The sequence below is a fragment of the Macrotis lagotis genome, chromosome 6, assembly GCF_037893015.1.
Source record: "Macrotis lagotis isolate mMagLag1 chromosome 6, bilby.v1.9.chrom.fasta, whole genome shotgun sequence".
Classification (NCBI taxonomy): domain Eukaryota; kingdom Metazoa; phylum Chordata; class Mammalia; order Peramelemorphia; family Peramelidae; genus Macrotis; species Macrotis lagotis.
The window spans coordinates 166,064,022-166,084,497 of NC_133663.1; the positions used below are offsets into that span (position 1 = coordinate 166,064,022).

The 20,476-nt window shown below is 34.7% G+C and overlaps 1 protein-coding gene across 7 annotated transcripts in view; it reads right to left on the minus strand.

Moving 5' to 3' along the window:
- GGACT (gamma-glutamylamine cyclotransferase) overlaps positions 1–20,476 on the minus strand; it is a 61,297-nt gene that overhangs the window by 8,064 nt on the left and 32,757 nt on the right. For 2 of the 7 annotated variants that reach the window (XM_074191972.1, XM_074191973.1), the window contains exons 1-2: positions 5,569–5,788; positions 4,973–5,027 (exon numbers count right to left, since the gene is read on the minus strand). The exons of 3 other annotated variants lie outside the window; for them this stretch is intronic. The gene's annotated coding sequence lies outside the window, so the exon portion shown is untranslated. Of the gene's footprint in view, positions 1–4,972; positions 5,028–5,568; positions 5,789–20,476 lie in introns of those variants that run through there. 2 more of the 7 variants (XM_074191974.1, XM_074191971.1) reach the window with 2 other exon arrangements.

The window sequence follows — 20,476 nt, forward strand, 5'->3', positions numbered from 1 at the left end:
AGCATGAATCCCATTTATAGCATTCCTACCACATGGTTAATCTGACTCTGATTTAAGACCAGTGATGAGGACTTATTACTACCTCTTTATATCCAGTTTGGACTTTACCTTCCTCTTTCATTACTGGCATGTGTTCTAAGGCTTAGGAGAACAAGTAATCCTTCAAATATTTAAAGAGAGCTATTCTATTCTTCTACACTCAACATCCCTAGTTCTTTCAACCAATTCTTATAATATGGTTTTAAGCCCTCTCATTATCCTAGTCACTCTTCACTGGGTAGAATTATAACTATCAAGTTGGCCGTGGTTAGCACCATGACACCTCCTCCGCTCTGATGGAATAGTGGTATGGTTGATCTTTTCAGGAACTGGGGGGGGGGGCAGTAATTCACTATGGGTTATGGGCAATAGTGGAATCAGACCACCCATAGTAGTGGTCCAGTATTATTTAACTAATCTTATTAGCTAAATGTTAAGTTCTGTTGTGTGTCTTCTACTGAAAGACTCAAAGTGTTGCCATTTTTCTCTGTTTTGGCTCGAGTTTGTCAATGCCCTTCCTAAAATGGGGTGTCCAGATCTAGACATTCTATGTTTAATTAATTATATGTAGTCTGACTTGGATTAAGTTTTTCTTTATACTTTTTTTTTATACTTTTTTTTTGCAAGGCAAATGGGGTTAAGTGGCTTGCCCAAGGCCACACAGCTAGGCAATTATTAAGTGTCTGAGGCTGGATTTGAACCCAGGTTCTCCTGACTCCAGGGCCAGTGCTTTATCCACTTACGCCACCTAGCTGCCCCAGATTAAGCTTTTCAATGTATGAAATATCTAGTTATGACTTCTTCCTTCTGTATCCATAAAAGTGAAAAATTTAACATCTTTACACAATTATGCTTTATCTATTATAACTCGCCTGTTTTCCAAACTATTGAAATCTTTTTGGCTCCCAAGTTCTGTCATTTCCCCCTCCCAAATTTGTGTCATCTTCAAACATACCATCTTTAATTTAATTTAATAATAGCAAATGGTTAAGGAGAGAGCCCTATATTCTCCATGAGAGAAATTCTTCCCATCAATCCATTAATTACTCCTCTTTAGGGCCAGCTGGTCAACAGAATCTGAATTCACTTAAATATTCCATTAACCAATCTACAACTCTCAACTTGTTTATAGGAGTGTGTAAAGCACTGGACTTGAACTCAGAAATATCTAAATTCAAATCCTGCCACCCCTCCCTTTTTTTTTTTAGCTTTTGCAAGGTAATGGGGTTATGAGACTTGCCCAAGATCACAGAACTATCAAGTGTCTGAGGCTGCATTTGAACTCAGGTACTCCTGACTCCAGAACTTGATATGGTGGCTGAAACACCACCAAACAAGTATTGAGCACAACATGATTATAGAGAAATAACCCCACGTTGGAGAAGGTGGTGTTCACTAACTGCATTTGAATAAGCTTAGGAAAAGTTCACCCTTATGTGGAGTTTTAAAAGTGATCCTATGGACAGCTAGGTGCCGCAGTGAATAGAGCACCGGCCCTGGAGTCAGGAGTACCTAAGTTCAAATCTGACCTCAGACACTTAATAATTGCCTAGCCGTGTGGCCTTGGGCAAGCCACTTAACCCCACTGCCTTGCAAAAAAAAAATCCTAAAAAAAAAAAAGAAGAAGAAGAAAATGATCCTAACTACTGTGGTTCAAACAGTAGTAATTTTGAAACAGTTGAAATGACCTGAGCTGGTGCTCAGGGTAATGGTTGGACAACCCAGAAACCAGATGGCACTCTGCTGCTCTCTAACAGGAGACCCCTGGTCTTGGTTGCCTAACTCTTTTTATATAACCTCTCAGCATCAATTTGTACTCCCACCTCATAGGGTTATTATGTATTAAATGAAATTACCCCTGTAAAGTGCTTTGCAAACCTTTGTAGGCTACATAAATGCTGGTTTTTGTTTTTAGAGACTTCACTAAAATCTGGGTACACTGGGACTTCTCCAGTTCTTTAGCCTGGGAACCCTGAGATGAAGTCAGACAGGCATGTCTTGTTCTTAACCTGAACCATTCTGATTCTGGATCATTGATCTTCATTCTAAGAACTCAAAAAACATCCTTTTGATAACCTATTCAAGTAAATATATTGCAGCTAAAAGTGGGGACAACCTATAAAAGCTGACAGCTGATGTAAAACAATTAGCTTCTTCACTAGGCTGCGTAGAACTTCCTGAGAATGCTTAAATGACTAAAGAAAGGGAAAACTTCAGGTTTGTGGCTAAACTACAATCTGATTTCAGGTCTGTTCAGTGATCATTACTTGAATGATATGTGCTAATGGTCATCTGTTCTGGTCTCTCTCATTAATCTTATAAGTTACGATTGCTAAGTCTCATGTATAAATTATTTCTGTTTTCTCTGTGGGAAATACTTCATAAATACTTGCTAATCTATTCCATATTTATAAGGGACATAATTTTACTTACAGGTGTAACAGTCAGCTGGAAAAGAAAGACATCCTTTGACTTTGATACTCTTGTACTTAAGAGACAGTTGCTGATGATGGGACTGGCTAATATGGCTGTATTCCAGACATTTTAAATACGATGCTAGCCAAAGGCTCATGTAGCTTTCCACCATGTGTAAATTTTTCATTCGGATTATTTTGTGAGAGGTAGAAGGAAATAGACTTAAGATTTTATTGGTGTAGGCAATTCCCAGTGGAAAAAAATATTCCTCTAATAATGCAGATCAGAAGCTTCCAGGGATAGTGAGAAATGAATGAGACTTGCCCAGAATCAAACAACCAATATATATCAAAGGAAGGATTTGGATTATATATTTTTAAACCAAGCTATTTTAGGAGGTATCTTATGGTGAGGCACAATATATTGGTGACTTCAAGAATAGACTTTTAATACAATTAGCTATCTGAATTTGTGATCATTGGACAAGTATTGTTAACAACATAAATTATATCACTATTGAAATGAGATATACCAACTGATTCCCAACAAGAGTCAAATAGCTCTCTCTATACCTAATGATTTTCAGGGCTATAAGAGAGAAATGCTGATTCCAATTCTGAACTTCCCCAAATTCCCACTACTTTTCTAGACACATCACATTAGATAGTTTTTGTTCTTGTGCCAAGGACAAGAATTGTATCTTTGACTTTTGTCTGCCACAGCATCTAAGACAATTTATTGCACTTTTCTAGTAGTCTAAATGTTAAATGCTTTAATGAATCTCAGGCTGTTTGGGGAGGGGAATTCCTAATTCTGTATCTAGTTTGTTTTAATATCAAGTATCCTGGACCAAGAATAAAAGATTGTTTTACCTAGCGTTACTGCTAGGCAATTGTGTGACTGAGCAAAATAACAACATCTAATTTCTTTTTTTGCCAAGTAGACACAAATCCTATCTAATCTGTCAAACTGGGTGGTTCTGCTTTTCACATTAAATATGTTGAAAATCCTCTGAAATATATATTAATGCTATGTCAGTGTAAAGTAATGGTATTATTGTTGTTATAGATAATCCATTCACATCTGGTTGGATAGAGTTAAATCCTGGAATAAATCATTATCCTGTTATTATTACTATATTTAATGTTCTTTTAAACATTGCTCTTTGAGGTCAAATTAAAATATATTAATGTAAGTTCATCTTCTTTATACTAAAAATATCATCATTATAACTCTAACTGCAAATCAGATGATAGGTATTTCATTCTGTATCAATAAGATTTTGATTTCTTCTGTTAGGTTTCTGAATTCAGAAAACTTTTCATTCCACAGATCTTGGAAATGAAAAGTATTTGGTATGGAAACATCTATTAAACCCTTCCCAGCAGGAGCCTCAAGAGGTCAGGGCAGGGATTGCCACAGTAAACTGTACAGTCATAATGTGAGGCCAATTTTATGACATGCCCGGCCCTGCCAAGATCACTGAGGACCTCAATGGCATATGCAGCCACTTGGACCAAACAGAAGGGACTCTGCTACATTTAGAAAGATACTATTCTTTTCCTCCCAATAAAAAATCAGTGTTGCTTTGTCATAGGGCTAGACTGTGGTTCAGATAAAATGAAAGGACAGGTCTGATAGTCAGGTGAATGTGTTGAAAATAGGACAGGGGCAGCTAGGTGGCTCAGTGGATATAGCACCAGCTCTGGAGTCAGGAGTACTTGAGTTCAAATCCGGCCTCAGAGACTTAATAATTACCTAGCTGTGTGGCCTTGGGCAAGCCACTTAACCCCACTGCCTTCCAAAAATCTAAAAAAAAAAATAGGAAGACAGAAATATTTCTATGTGAGTTATTTGGCTTTCTTGACATCAAGAAACATGAACAACAAAGTCTTTCCATCATCCTGTGTCTTAGAGTAAATGTAAACAGGACAGTGACCCAGTGACAATGCTGTCACTTCCTGCTCAAACATCAATCTTGTCAACATAAATACATGAGTAACACTATTGTAAGGTATTAAGATGTCATCACCAGTTGTACACACTAGATGAGGAGTTTTGAATTTGCTTAAGCAGGCCAGTGTTTCCAAACACTATTGATTTAAAATCTGGATCCTTGTTTCATCTCCAATACTATCTAGCCACATGATATTGTAAAATCATTTCATTTGCCAGGCAAATGGGGAATATCTTTTGTTAGTAAAGTAAAACTCTTAGACTTTACATGTGGACTATAGGACTGTTATTTGACCCTTTGAAAAATCAGCTTGGTCATTTTCTTCATTGAAATGAAATAATAGTTCTATAACATTTGACAATAAATTTTAAACCCCTTTCTCTAAGAAATCATTTTATTCCTGACAAAAAACAAACTGTTATTCATTTTCTCTGCCTAATTAAATGTCATTTATCCTTTATAATACAAAATGAGTTTGAAGATACTACTTCTTGTTCCAAATTGAACTGGAGAACATTAATATTCTGCATCCCTAGTTCCTTTTGGAAGAAAAATCATTACCTTTCTGATTATGTTTAGAATAACAAACACAGATCCTTCAGGAAGAACCATGTCCCTGTGGGGATTGAGAAAGGATTAGAGTTAAGCACTGAAACATGCAATTAATTCCCATTAGGGGATTAGGGCACTCATGTTCACTTTGAATCAGAAAAAATGAATTGTGAATAAAATTGTTCACAACCAAGAGGTTACTTGTCAAAGTTAATAAGTTAAAAAATAAAAAGGGAAACTAGAATGCATCTAAAGAATTAGACAGCTAAAATGTAGCATCAAGCCAGGAATAAAATGAGCATTATTTTCATGAAATAGGAGTTTCCTTTGATTTCAGGAAACTAGGATATGTTTCCAATAGAAAAATTTAATTTAATTCTTCCATTAAAATAGAGATACCATAATGCAATTAAATATTCCATGAAAATAAATTTGAAAAAAAATTATCTTGTTCTACTGCCATTACTTCTTAAATGAATTTCCCAATTTGAGCACAATGCATAGGATAACTATTAATAAACAACTCAAACAATTAACAAATATACTTCAGGTCCAGAAAAGACAAATTAGGAAGAAGATACCAAAGGTTCCAAAAAGAATCTTACCTTTTAGACTCAGATTTCTGTCACTCTGAAAACATGACCAAACTATAAAGCTAACACACAGGTTATACCTTCCTTCTAATATATCACATGACAGGCCACATCATTATCCCAATAAAACATTATAGGTTTAATGTAAAATCTACTAGAGAGAGAGCCCACTATTGGGTTTTGGGTTCTGATAGTTGCCTCAACACAGTATTTCAGCAAAGTAGAGGTCAAATTAGTTACACAGTACAGGATCAGATGATACAACTCCAAAAACTGATAGTTCAGCAAAATGTTGTCAGTTTAACACTGTAAATATTTAATTAAAAAAAAAAAGAAAACTCAAAGATGTAAGTACCTGTCTGTTTGAAATACTCTATTTGAAATACTCAGTAACTTATTCAAGCATTTTTCTTTCTTGAAACAAAGTCCATGTACAGTTTCACAATTCCCTACTGAGGCAGAAATGTGAGTGATTACAAGTCTTTCAGATAATTGTTTTTATTTTGCCTGTTTCATGTTATTTCTCAGCCACCTGGTGGTTGAAGTGTTAAAGGCAAGATTGAAAAGAAGAGTTTAATTTTAAATTTTAACTTGATGTTAGCTTGTAAAAGAACTACAGTTGTAGAATTACTGAGTAAGGCTAGTCTGTACATGAAAAACAATGTCTTGGAAAGTGAGATAAGGAAATAGATATGATTTCATATCCTCACTAAACTAATTTGTAAAAGGTTTTTAAATGGACACCAGCTTCTAACACAAAATCAACCTTTAAAAAGGTGATAACATGAAATATTCATACCACCTACATTAAAAAATAATGCCTGGAAGAAACACTGGTAAAATCTGTATGTCAACTCCTTAAAAGTAGCTTTTTACTCTGAGTGTCAAATCACTGACAGCTTACAAGTCACTCATTTGTCTATACTAAAAAGAAAAAAAGTTAAAAACAACTACATTTGAAAAGCAGTAAAATCACGGCCTTGAAAGTGGTGCTGCAGAAGTCAATGATGCAATATCACAAATTATATAAACTAATATTGAATTTTGGGGAAAGAGAATGATTCACAAGTTTACTTGAGATATAACCCCCCCTTTGATCCCTTGTTGAAATTAGCCTATTAATTCAAAGCTTATATAGCATTTCTAAATGAGCTGAAATCCCAGTTCAGTCTAGCCAGAATCACACCTCCAATGAGCCTGAAATTCGCCAGCCTATAATTGCAGTTTAGGCTAAACTCTCACATCTCACAACTGGATGCTTCATTCCCTTGCTATCTTAAGACAATCTACTGCCTCCTTCACAAGAAAACTAACAGCCCCCATTTGGGAACATAAAGCCCAAAACCAGTGCAGAGGTGAAATCCTGTTCCAACTTTTATATTAACGAAGTATTCAGGATAACCCTGGCTAGTGTTTTATTTTGTAAAAAACTTCCTTGCATCTCAGTAAAGTATCCATTTCTTTCCCTTTATACAGTAACATTATTTTCCCTTGAGAAAAATTCTTAGTGTTGGCTCAGTGACCAGATATAGTTACACATTAATTCTTCAGAAGTTTCTTAAAACTGTAGGAAACAGGTGAAAAAACAAAATGCCTTGAACTTTAAACTTGAGCTCAGTCTGTTAGAGTGAAGCAAGTTTTAAGGTCATCCTTCACTCAATGCTAACTTTCAAGAAGCCCAACATGCCAGAAAGGACTCGTGGGACTGCATCCTGTTGGTTCTTTGATGCTTTTATTTTGTTACTTGCTATTTTCTTTATAGCACAGACAAGGGCTTCCTGCTTGGGCCGACCCCTTTCCAACCTCAGTGAATACCTCGGAAAAGTTTATGGCAAAACACCTTTCTTATATTAACCACAGAGGCACCAGTAAAGTGATGACTCCTTTGAAATCAAGAGGTTATGGTCTCCTCTCAGCAGTTGTTCACTCAGAAATGACTAAGAACTGGTTTATGAAAACAAACAAGAGCATGATAGTAACCAGTGTCATGCTGAATATCCTCTAGGGCAGCAGAATCCAAAATGCTGTCAGGTCTTGCTGAAGCTGGAGGAGTAGATAGGAGAGCTGAGCCTATCAAAGAGAGCAAATACAACCATTTACTCTCTTATAGCCATAAGCTATATAGGAGAACACAATTAAAAACCTTTCTTCCTTAATAGGTATAGAGAGCAATGGTTGAAACATGTTGTAATCATGGCAGAAAAAAATACCTCATTCTTTAACTTAATCCTAATCGAGATAGGCAATGAACCTATATTTACCTTGCACCTACCATGGAAGATTTAGAACTAACTGCATGGGTTTCCTAAGGAAAGGTGATTTATGATTAATATCAACCTGAAGGCAACATAATGCAAATTCCTGGGAGTAAGAGTGGGGCTGGAGAGGAGTTTGCTATTCCTTTAGGTCTTGTTATCACTTAACAATATGCTTCCACAGAATCAATGCTTGATGAACAGGACTGGGTGGGAGGTCTTTCATAGAGTGTGGCAGAAAGGTCCTGCCCTGTTCTACTTAACATTTTTATCAATGATTTAGTTGAAGGCATAGGCAAAACTTTTACCAAATCTAGGGGAAGACAAGAAGCTTGGGATGGCTAATATTGGATGAATCAATATCTAAAAATGCTTAACAGGTTTGAATGATGAACTGAATCTAGCAAGATGAAAAACAGATACGTTGAGGTTTTTGAAAAATCAACTGCATAAATATGAGACAAAAGATTTGCTAAATACCTCCTAAGTTAGTGAGCTTTCCATCTCTGGGTATACGAAAGCTCCGAGAGAGCTATTTGTTAGAAATGCGAAGGAAAAAAAAATTTTCAATTTTACAAGGGTTGGACTATAGTGACCTCTAGGATCTCTTCTAATTTTATGCCAGCAGGAACTTTTAAATGGGGACACTATAATACATAATAGGATGATTTTGAGAAAAAAGACTTTAAACCTGAAAAGTTTATATAAATGGAAGTTATTAGTTCAACTCCATGTAACAGCTTATATATATACATATATATATATATATATATATATATATATATATATATATATGGAGGTGACACCTAATAAATCCTGTTGAATAGAGATAATCAGCAGACCAATAGACTAAGAGATATATAAAATGTATTTAGATGAATTGTTACTATATTTTGAAGATTTGTTATTTGATCTTCCCATTAGCTTTATGTGATAGGAACTACAAGCATTATTATCTTCATCTAAGAGGTGTGGAATTTGGTTTTTGAAAGGCTGATTGACTTGCCAATAGGTGCACACAGCATAAATATCCAAGAATTTAAATCTCTTTCTTGACTTCAAGTCCTGTCTTCTCAAAGAGAGAGATATATTCATGATATTCCCTGACCATCTTTCCAAATTGCCTTGCTAGCAGCAGATCCAACCATGCTACACCTGGCCATGCATGAACCTAATTATGTCCTATCTCCCAACCTAACACTTCTTATAATGGGCTTTGAGCTTTGCTACTGCTGTAGTTTTGAGCTTCTCACTCCACAATGCTTCAAAACCTGGTTATTATGGACACAATGACAAACCATTTCTGTATCTAAATGAACCTTTCAATTTTTTCCTTATTCTCTAGGATATACAATAATTGGGTAATAAAGGTTTTTTCCACTCTTCTATGACCTTTGCTTCATTCAGAGAGTTTACATATTTAATTAGATTATGACCTCAGTTTAAAAAATTCACAATCAATCACATAAAGACATACATAAACTTGAGAGAAAAATCATTAAAGAATTATAAAGTCAGGGGCGGCTAGGTGGTGCAGTGGATAGAGCACCAGCCCTGGAGTCAGGAGTACCTGAGTTGAACTCTGGTCTCAGACACTTAATAATTATCTAGCTGTATGGCCTTGGGCAAGCCACTTAACCCCATTGCCTTGCAAAAACTAAAAAAAAAAAAAATCATAAAGTCAAAAACTTGAAAAAATGCTCAACTTCACTAGTAATCAAAGAGATACAAATTAAAACAGTTTGAGACTACAACTTCATACCCATCAAAGAGACTAAAAAACACAATGCTAACAAGATTGTGGAAAAACAGTTATCCGCATCAATTACTGATAAAATTGCAATCTGGTAGCTTGTAGTAAAATTAACAAAATAATCATACCCTTTAACCCAGTAGTTCCATTTGTTGGGAAAAGATCCAATACCATTTATCAAAAATAAAATAAGAACTAGCTACAAAGATTTTCATAGCAGAAATAAATGTAACTGCAAAAACTATGAACACCCCCAAATATACAACAAAGAAAGAATAGCTTAGAAATTGTGGTATATTAATATAAATGTATACATAATTTGATTAATTCAGACAGCTATCAGGTTTCAAAGAAATCTGGGAAAATCAATATGAAATAAAATAAAGATAAAAAATAGAACCAGGAGAATGGAGTACACATTAAGAACATATAAAAAAAAGGAAAAATGAACAAGAAAGAATGGGAAAAGAATCTTGACGAGGCTTCAGAAGAAGCACTAAAAATTGTTATGATACCTTATAAATTAAAATGCATAACAACAAACCAATTTAAATACAAATAATTATTAAGCAACTTCAGTTGACTATTGCTATTTGATATTAATCTTTTGAAATAAAATTTTTAAAAATCTTAGTCCCAAAGCATATTGACATAATAAAATTTTTATTATAAAAAGATATTTAAGGGGATAATTCCTTCAAAATTCAATCAACTGTCTGAAATTTAAAGGAATTTTTATTTATGTAATATTTATTATACATTAATAATAATAATAATAATAAACAGGTAAGTTTATTTTATTTTAATCTAGTACCTGTTCTCTGACAACTCCTGTCTAGAATATGAGTTTACACCAAAATTACCCCTGTTCTTGTGAGAAAGTTTGGTAAACATGCCTTAGAAGACCATTGGGGTAGTAAAGATTTAAGAATCATCCCTGAGAAGATTCTGAATTTTCAAGCTATTATTTCTTATGATTAGCTACTGTTAGCAAGATTGAAACTTTAGAGCTTGAAAGGTAATTGAGATATAGTCTAGCCATAGGATCACAAATTTATAATACTTGAAAAGTAATGTCCCAACCCTTTCATATGAAGAAATGGATTCCCAGAGAAATTAAGTGACTTAAACAGCATCATACATGCAAAATAAGTGGCAGAGTCACATTCAAATTAAGGCCCAAATTCTGCATTCTCTCAACTGCACTACCAGTTAAACAGATAAAGAAACTGAAGCTTAGAGTCCTTAAAGAGTTTCCCTGCCGAAGGTCCCACAGCCAGTTGTAAAGAGTAAAGCCAAGTTTGGGGACCTCTACCTCCAGATTCCAGATTCCATTTCCTAAGTCCTACTTTTAAGTACAATCATGAAATAGTGTGTTGATTGCACACAGCAGGCGCTCAATAAGATGTGATTTAATAAATTCAGATCTACTTTTATAGATGCTTAGGGGGCTTATCCTGCCAAAGCCTAAAAAAGAAAAGCCAAATTTTCAGATTCTCTTGTTCCAATCCAAACTCCATTCCTGAAACTTGATTTGGTACTAGGAGGACCTATTAATTGTTAAGTCTAATGGAATTTTTTTCCCCTCCTCACTCTTTATTCTCTTTGCTGCTTCTACAGTAGAAATACTCTTCCTTTGGCTTATGTGGCACTTCTCTTTTTCTGGTTCTCCAGGAATATTATCCATTCCTTTACTAGTTCTTCCTGCAAATGTCTCAATGCAAATGTCCCCAAAGGGTCTTTCCTAGATCTCTTCTTTCTCCCTTGGTGAGCTCATCTATTACTGTGGACTCAAGCACCTCTGTATACATACAGTAACTATATATTCTGCCCAAATCTCTTACATTGACTAGAATTCAACAAATCCAACTCCCTGTTGGACATTTCCAAGTCAGCATCTGAAATTTAGAATGTCCATGGTTGAATGCATTGTCGACCCCACATAAAAGCACCAGGAAAAAGAAGTTGGATCCACATTCTTCTGGCTCTCTCATGGTGATTCCCACTACCAAAGAAGGCCTAGTCTTCTTACATCTTCCTTCACTACATATTCTCTGTGATACAGGGACACTATGGCCTCATAGTTGTCCCTCCATCTCCCTATAGAGCACCAGTCTTGGAGTCAGAAGGATGGGAGTTCAAATTTGACCTCTGACACTTGATGCTTACTAGCTGTGTGACCTTGGGCAAGTCACTCAACCCTGATTGCCTCACATCCAGGACCATTTCCAGTCATCCTCATCCATAACTGGTCACTGGTCCTAGATGGCTTTGAAGGATAAAGTGAGGCTGATGACTTTAGCACAACATCCCCTCACTCAAATCCAGTTTACTTGCTTATCATAGCATCACCTCCCTGATGTTGTGGTCTTCTTCAAAAATGAAGGACAAACAGCAGCAACAGCAGCTTTTCTCCCACAGTATGGTCTCCATCCTCATTTCTACCTCTCAGCTCAAGTCCCACCTTCTATGAGAAACCTTTTCAAGTCCTTCTCTTTGAGATACTCTCCAGTTTACACTGTATGTATCTTATTTACACATAGATGCATGGCATCTCCTTATTAGATTGTGAGATCCCCCAAATCAGGAACTTTATTTGCCCTTGTGTCTCCAGGATTTACTGAATTAACAAAGTAGGTAGGCTACAATAACCAGAGGACTGCAAATTACAATCTTAGAGACTTGCTTAGAGCCCCAAGAGGTTAAGTGACCTGCCCAGAGCCACCCTGCTGGCATATGTGAATGGCAGAACATGGATTCCTCTCTTCCTGTCTCTAAGGTTAGATTCCCCTGCATCATGCTGCCTGCCCCTTGTTCTAATATCCCTGTTTCTAGAGAGGGTCTTATTATCATCATCCAGTCAGTCTCCCAGGCTTATACCAGTTCATCTTTGAATCTTCCCTCTCTTTCCCTGCACCATTCTTTTCCCCACTTCCAATTGTTGATAAGTCTCCTTGATAGTGCCTCGACAATCTCTGATATCCTCTGACTTCCTTATTGTTCCCAAAATGGCTGCTTTCAGGGAAGGTGAACTAATATAGACCCATTAAAGCTTGTTACATCTTTCCCAAGGCATTAAATAGTTAATATTCTTTAAAAAATTTTTACTCTTTTTATTTAATTTTTTTATTTATACAGAACATGATTTCTTTTTTCTTGGATCCCATGAATCTAAAGTGTTTCATTACTAGAGTTTCTCATTTAACTACTCAATAATATAATTTTCCAAATCCCCAGGACCAGACAGATAAACAAGTGAATTCTACCAAACATTTAAAGAACAATTAATTCAAATATTGTTTAATCTATTTGAGAAAATAGGCAGAGGAATCATACCAAATTCATTTATGACACAAAGATGCTGCTGATACCTAAGTCAGAAAAAGCCAGAAAAGACAGACCAATTCCTCTAATGATATTGGTGCATTTTAAATAAAACATTAACAAGACATTAAAGTAACTTATCAGCAAGATAAAACACTATGACCAAGTGGAATTTATGCCAGGAATACAGAACTGGTTCAATATTAGGAAAACAATCAGCATAACTAACCATATCAATAGCAAAAACCAATAGAAATTATATGATTATCTCAGGAGATGCAGGAAAAGCTTTTGACAAAATACAGTACCCATTCCTATTTTAAAAAAAAAAACACTTGAGAGTCCAGGAATAAATGGAACATTTCCTAAAATTGATAAGTAATACCCATCTAAAACATCAGCAAACATTATCTCTAATGGGGATAAGTTAGCAAGCCTTCCCAAAAAGATCAGGGGTGGAACAAGAATGCCTCTTATCACTTCTATTATTCAAAATTGTACTGCAAATGTTAACTTTAGCAATAAATAAGAGAAGGAAAAAATCGAAGGAATTAGACTAGGCAATGAGAAAACAAAACTATAACTCTTTTCATATGACATGATGGAATACTTAGAAAATCCTAGAAAATCAACTAAAAAAAGATGAACAATTTTAGCAAAGTCACAGGATATAAAATAAACCCATAGAATTCATCAGCATTTCTACATGGTACCAACAAAGTTCATCAATTAGAGATAGAAAACAAAATTCCATTTCAAATAGCTATAGACAATATAAAATACTTGGGAGTCTACCTACCAAGACAACCCCAGGAACTATACAAACACAATTATAAAATATTTTATATATAAATAATGTCAGATTTAAATAATTGGAAAAATATTAACTGTTCATGGGTAGGTCAAGCTAATAAAATAAAAATGATTCTATCTAAATTTACTTAGGGACAGCTAGGTGGCACAATGGATAAAGTACCGGCTCTGGAGTCAGTAGTACCTGGGTTCAAATCTGGTCTCAGACACTTAATAATTACCTAGCTGTGTGGCCGTGGGCAAGCCACTTAACACCATTTGCCTTGCAAAAACCTAAAAAAAAATAATTTACTTATTTAGTAGCATACCAATCAAATGACCAAAAAACTTTTATTGAGCTAGAAAAAATGACAATGTTCATTTGGAAGAACAAAATGTCAAGAATATTAAGTGAAATAATAAAAAAATGCAAACCAAGGTGGTCTAGAACTACCAGGTCTAAAACTATATTATAAAGAAATAGTTATCAAAACTATATGGTACTGGCTAAGAAATAGAGGGGTGGATCAGTGGAATAGAACAGGTATATAAGATAGTTATAAATGACGATAGTAAACTACTGCTTGATAAACCCTAAGATTTCATCTTGTGTGAAAAGAAATCATTATTTGACAAAAACTGCTGGGAAAACTGGAAAATAGTAAAGTAGAAACTAGTTTATAGACCTTCACCTCACATCTATACTAAAATAGTGATACCATAATCATATTAGGAGAACAAGGAATAGTTTACATGTCAGATCTACAGAGAAAGGAAGGATTTATGACCAAATGAGATAAAGAACATTATTAAATGCAAAATGGATAACCTATTATAATTAAACTAAAAAAGTTTTTACACAAACAAAACCAATAAACTAAAATTAGGAGGAAAGTAGAAAGCTGGTAACAATTTTTACAGCATAAAGTCTCATTTCTCAAATAAACAGAGAACTGAGTCATATGTTATAATAATACACGTCATTCCCTAATTGATAAATGATCAAAGGATATGAACAGATTTTAGAAAAAGAAAACAAAGCTACCTATAGCCATAAGAAACAATGTTCTAAATCATTACTGATTAGAGAAGTGCAAATTCAAACAACTCTAAAGTAACACAAACACCCATCAGACTGGCTAATATAGCAGGATAACTCTGGACACAAGAGGAAAAGTTATAATAATGCTTAGCCATTCCTTGGGGAATGCCCCATGGCATTTGATTGTAAAATACTTAGAGCCAGATGCTAATCCACTCTTTATGCACCACTCTTGCTCCCCTCTAAGCTGGATCCACATGTTCTAGCCCATGCTGCACGATCAGTATGGCCCAAGCTCCATGCAGCTAGATCTATGTTGATCTAACTTTCTTCCCCCCCCCCCTTTTCCTTTAACTTAACTACTTTCCCAGCTTTTAACTTCTAATATGGCCCCAGCTCCATGCAGCTGGAGCTGTGTTGATCTAAACTTTTTTTTTTCCCTTTTCCCTTGACTACTCCTTTCCCAGCTTGTAAGTATCCCTTTGCTATTTGCTCTCCACTGTCTCTTTTTGCTTAACTTTAATTCCTTTCTTAAGAAACCACTACCTCCTTTTTTGAAAAAAAAATGGCTTTCTTTTTTCATGCTTTTTGTTGTTTTTGCAATACAATGGGGTTAAGTGACTTGCCCAAGGCCATACAGTTAGGTAATTATTAAGTGTCTGAAGTCGGATTTGAACTCAGGTCCTCCTGCCAGAGCCAGTGCTCTATCCATCTTGTCACCTAGCTGCTCTAACTACTATCTCCTTTAAGAAACAAACTATTTTTGCCACTTCTCCAAAGAACTTAACCTGTGAACTTTGTAATAACCAGTAAACATTTGTGCAATTAAAGTCTAAGTCTTTCTTACCTCCCTGAGTCAAAGATTGGTGAATTTTTCACCCCCCCCCCCCAAGCAAATCCCAGCTATATCTCCCAACCCCAGTTTCTCTGGTAACATTTTTGGCATTCCTAGGTGGATACAGCTGGCTTCAATAGAAAAGGAAAATGATAAATGTTGGAGAAGTTTGGGAAAATTGGGACCTCAACACACTGGCAGAATTGTAAATTAAGCCAGCCATTTTGGAGAGCACTTTGGAACTATGCCCAAAGGGATTTTTCATCGAGCAATACCACTACTAAGTCTGTATCCAAAAAAAAAAATCATAAAAAAGGGTAAAGGACTCACATGTACAATAATATTTATAGCAGTTCTTTTTTGTGATGGCAAAAATTGGAAATTGAGGATGCCCATCAATTGGGAAATGGCTGAATAAGTTGTGGTATATGAATGTAATGAATATTATTGTGCTAAAAGAAATGATAATCAGGTAGATTTCAGAAAAAACCTGCGAAGTCTTGCATAAACTGATGCTGAGTGAAGTGAACAGAACCAGGAGAACACTGTACACAGTAACAATAACATTATGAGAAGATCAAATATAGCTCTTACTCTTTTCAACAATGCAATGATATAAGACAATCAGAAAGACTCATGACAGAAAATGCCATCTATGTCCAGAGAAAGAACTGACAGAATCTGAATACAGACTAAAGCATATGCTATTTTCACTTTTGCTTTTTTTTGCTGTTTTTTTCTTTTGTTCTGTTTTATATTTTTTGTGATTAATATCTTATTTTTTATTTTCACATAATTCATTGAAGGGTCAAATAAGTTCACACTAAATTTTAGTCATAACTGAGATGACCTTGTTTTAATTTTATATATATATATATATATATATACATATACATATATACATATATATATATACATACACAAATTAGCATAGCAGGCACAATCCATCTTCAGGTGGGTAGATCAAATAGTTGTACAGACTGAAATTCAATGGTGGCCACTGATGGTCAGAGTAATTAATGAAGTGGAGGTCCGTAAATACAATTAGTCTAACTTGATGAAGCTGATGCCGAAAACCCTGGCGGCACATGTTCAGGCCATATTTTCAGATCAGGCCATGGCAGTGCCAACAGACGCTGCAGGACCCAGACCCCTGGCCAAATTTACAAGGGTGGCTCCAGTAGGTGCCACTAGCAAAGACGCAAGACAAAAGGAAGTTGTTTTACCTTGCATAACATGACTAATATGGAAATATGTTTAACATTATTACACATGTATAAACCTATATCAGACTGCTTGTTGTCTTGGGGAAGGGGAGGGAAGGAAGGGAGAAAAAATTGGAACTTGAGTTTTCAAAAAATGAATGTTACATTGTCTTTATTTTTAATTAGAAAAAATAAAATACTATTAATAAAAAGTATAAAATAAAATATAATTTTCCAGAAATATTTTGAAGGCTTTCCTAACAAAATGGTTTCAGTACAGATTCTGTTTACTTACTTCAAGAATTATAAATATGAAAAATATTCTAGAAGAAAAAATATTCTAGATCTTGCTTCTAATTAATTATGCCTCTGTTTACTTCAAAGGGATATCATAAGACAGTTAATAAACTAAAATATGAGAGTACTTGAGAGGATAATTACTACAAACCCAAGATATTGGTGTTATAATAAGCCAGAAAAGCACTCCCATAAGAATCCTATCATTACTATTAATGGTATACTCAGGAAGAAAAAAAGAAGAATAAAATCAACATACTAATCTCTTTTAAGTAGTTACTCTGATCTCATGACAAAAGATACACTATACAAGCAAAAATCTACTGAACTTTATGGCTCCAGAATGTGGAGAAAAAATAAGGATCCTAAGTCTACCAGAACAGAAAAAACCTTTACACTATAATGAATAAACAGATAAAGAACTGTCCAGAACTAAATATAGAAAATGAAATTCCAAATGAATGAATTCATAGATCACCTCTGGAAAAACACCCAAGACTGCAAACTCCAAGAAACATAGTGTTAAAATTTAACAATTCAATTCAGAAACAGGAAAAACCTTCAGATACAAAGGAGAGGGCATTAAAACATGTGACACTGTTCCACAATCACTAGAAAAAGGAGGAAGAGAGGTAACAAAATGATCTAAAGAGCTATAAAGCTCTCAGAATGGAGTCTGGAGGGAACTAACCTGAAAATTTGAGCTTAATTACACAGGACAAAAGATGAATGTTCAATAATTAAGAAGAGTTTGAAAATTTTTTAGAAAGAAATCCAGAATTGAACACTCTGCCTACGGATAAGTACATCTTCTGTGGGACAATATTATAATATGGGATGATTCATGAAATCAAGGGCTAGTAATGAAGAAAAGGTGATCTCTTTAGACTCAAAAAGAGACTACCAGGAATGGAGGGAGGAAGGGGGAAAGACTGAAAGTGGGGGGGGGGGGGTTTCCACTGATGAATAATCCTATAGATGAAAGGAATTGAGAACCTTAATAAGGAAATGAAGATGAGCCTGGGGAGATTTGGTGCCTGAAAAATCTACTTCTCTTGGGGCAGAAGAGTTGGAACTCCTAGGAACAATTGACACCTAGAGGAATGGGAGGGTATGGACACAGGGATGAGAGTCCCGCGAAAGTTTAGGAAAAAAGATCCACAAGAAAGAGTATAGATTAGTGGTGAGGGAGGACGTCCTACCATGGGCAGTGTTCTCTCTGAACCCTGTAATATCTGACATTGTTGTGAAAGTGAGACACAACAAAAAAGAATTTATGGGGGAAGTGGCAGAAAGGGCTTGGTTGAGAAGATGATAGAATGAATACCTTGAAAGGTTTAATGGTATGAGAAACACATAGAAAGGAAAGGCTAGATAATTATAGAGATTATGCATCAAAGAATAAGGGTTTAAAAAAAGATAATGGAAAAATGAGAGAAAATCTAAAAAGTAATGAAAAGGACTAGATAAAGGAAAGTATATAAAACCAGATAAAAGCAGGAGAGAAGAACTAGTAAAACCCTAAAGGAAAAGGGGTAAAAAAATGAGAAGAGGGAATTGGGGTGAGAAGAAAGTGAATGGGAAGAGAGAACTCTTACAACTTTTTGTGTGAATGGATTAAACAATAAAATGAAAAAAAAACAGTTTGGATAAGAAAATAAAGCCCTGCAATTTCTTATAAGACATACACTTAAAAAAACAAAGACATATCAAAATAAAACTGAGGGGATGGAAAAAAGTTTATTATGCATCAAGTGAATCCAAAAGAGCAGGAGCTGACAAAGCAAAAACAATCAAGAAATAAAAAGGGATAAACAAAGAAATGATATTATGCTGAAAGGAATAAAGACAATCAATATTGGTAATATATATGCATCCTACAAATGTTTTAGCATCCAAAATCATAAAGGAAATATCTGAGATTCAAGAAGACTGCCTCTGTCTGCAATAATGGCAGGAGATTTGATATCTCTTTAGAAGTTTTAGATAAATCTAAGAGAAAGATAAGCAATAGAGAAAACAGGGAACTGAACACATTTCTGGAGAAACTAGAGTAAGAAGATTTAAGGACAGCAAAAAAGATCAGATATATATATATATATATATATATATATATATATATATATATATATATATATATTTCATGTGGTACAGAATATCCAAACTATCTATCTATCTATCTATTTCATGTGGTACAGAATATCCAATCTATCTATCTATCTATCTATCTATCTATCTATCTATCTATCTATCTATCTATTTCTCTGTACCACATGAAATTTTTACAAAAATGAACCATGTACTACAGTACAAAGATATTGCAAACAAATATAAAAAGACAGAAATGACCAACATATCCTTTACAGACCACAATACAATAAGAAAAGAAACTGGTTCAGGGACCACAAACAAAAGATAACAAACTCAAATGTAGACTTAACAATTAAATCTTAATTAATGACTGAATCAAAGAACATATGATGATGAGACAACATACCAAAATTTCTGGTTTGCAACTGAAGTAGTCCCTGGAGGGAAAAGTCATATCCTTACAATCACACATTAACAAAATAGAAAAACGAAAAGATTAATGATATGAAGAGGGATCTTAAAAAATAGGAAATCAAATAAAAAAAACTAAAATAAGCACAGAGGAAGATATATCAAAAATTAAGAGAGGAAATAAACCAGAAACAAATAGAAACATGGAAATAAATGATCATTGAAACTAAAGCCTGTTTTTTTTTTTGTTTTTTTGTTTTTTTAGGTTTTTGCAAGGCAAATGGGGTTAAGTGGCTTGCCCAAGGCCACACAGCTAGTTAATTATTAAGTGTCTAAGACTGGATTTGAACCCAAGTAACTCCTGACTCCAGGGCCGGTGCTTTATCCACTTCGCCACCTAGCCGCCCTAAGTCTGTTTTTTTTTAAAACTTACAAACTTGAAAAACCCTTAGCTAATATGATTTAAAAAAGAGCAGAGAATAAAATAGCATATGAGCAAGGTAAATTCACAGCAAAACCAAAATAAAAAGAATAATCAGAAAATATTATGCAGAGTCAAATAACAAAACAAAATATAGAAAAAATGCTATTGAGAATATAGAATATCCAAACTATAAGAACAGATAAAGATAATAAATAATCTAGTCTCAGGGGAAAAATAGAACAAATTGTATAGGAACTAGCAAAAAAAAAATAAAAAAACAAAAAATCCCTTGTCCTGATAGATTTAAAGGAGAATTCTATCAGTGTCTCTAAAAAAACTTTGTAAACATTAAAGAGCTATATAATTGGCAGATGTTACTCAAATACTGAAATAGTCAAATAGATCTGTGATCTAACTGGTTTTTGATTCTACCTCCATTAATGTGGATCACAACCCAATCATAACTATCCATCTATTGTAACACCTGTCTA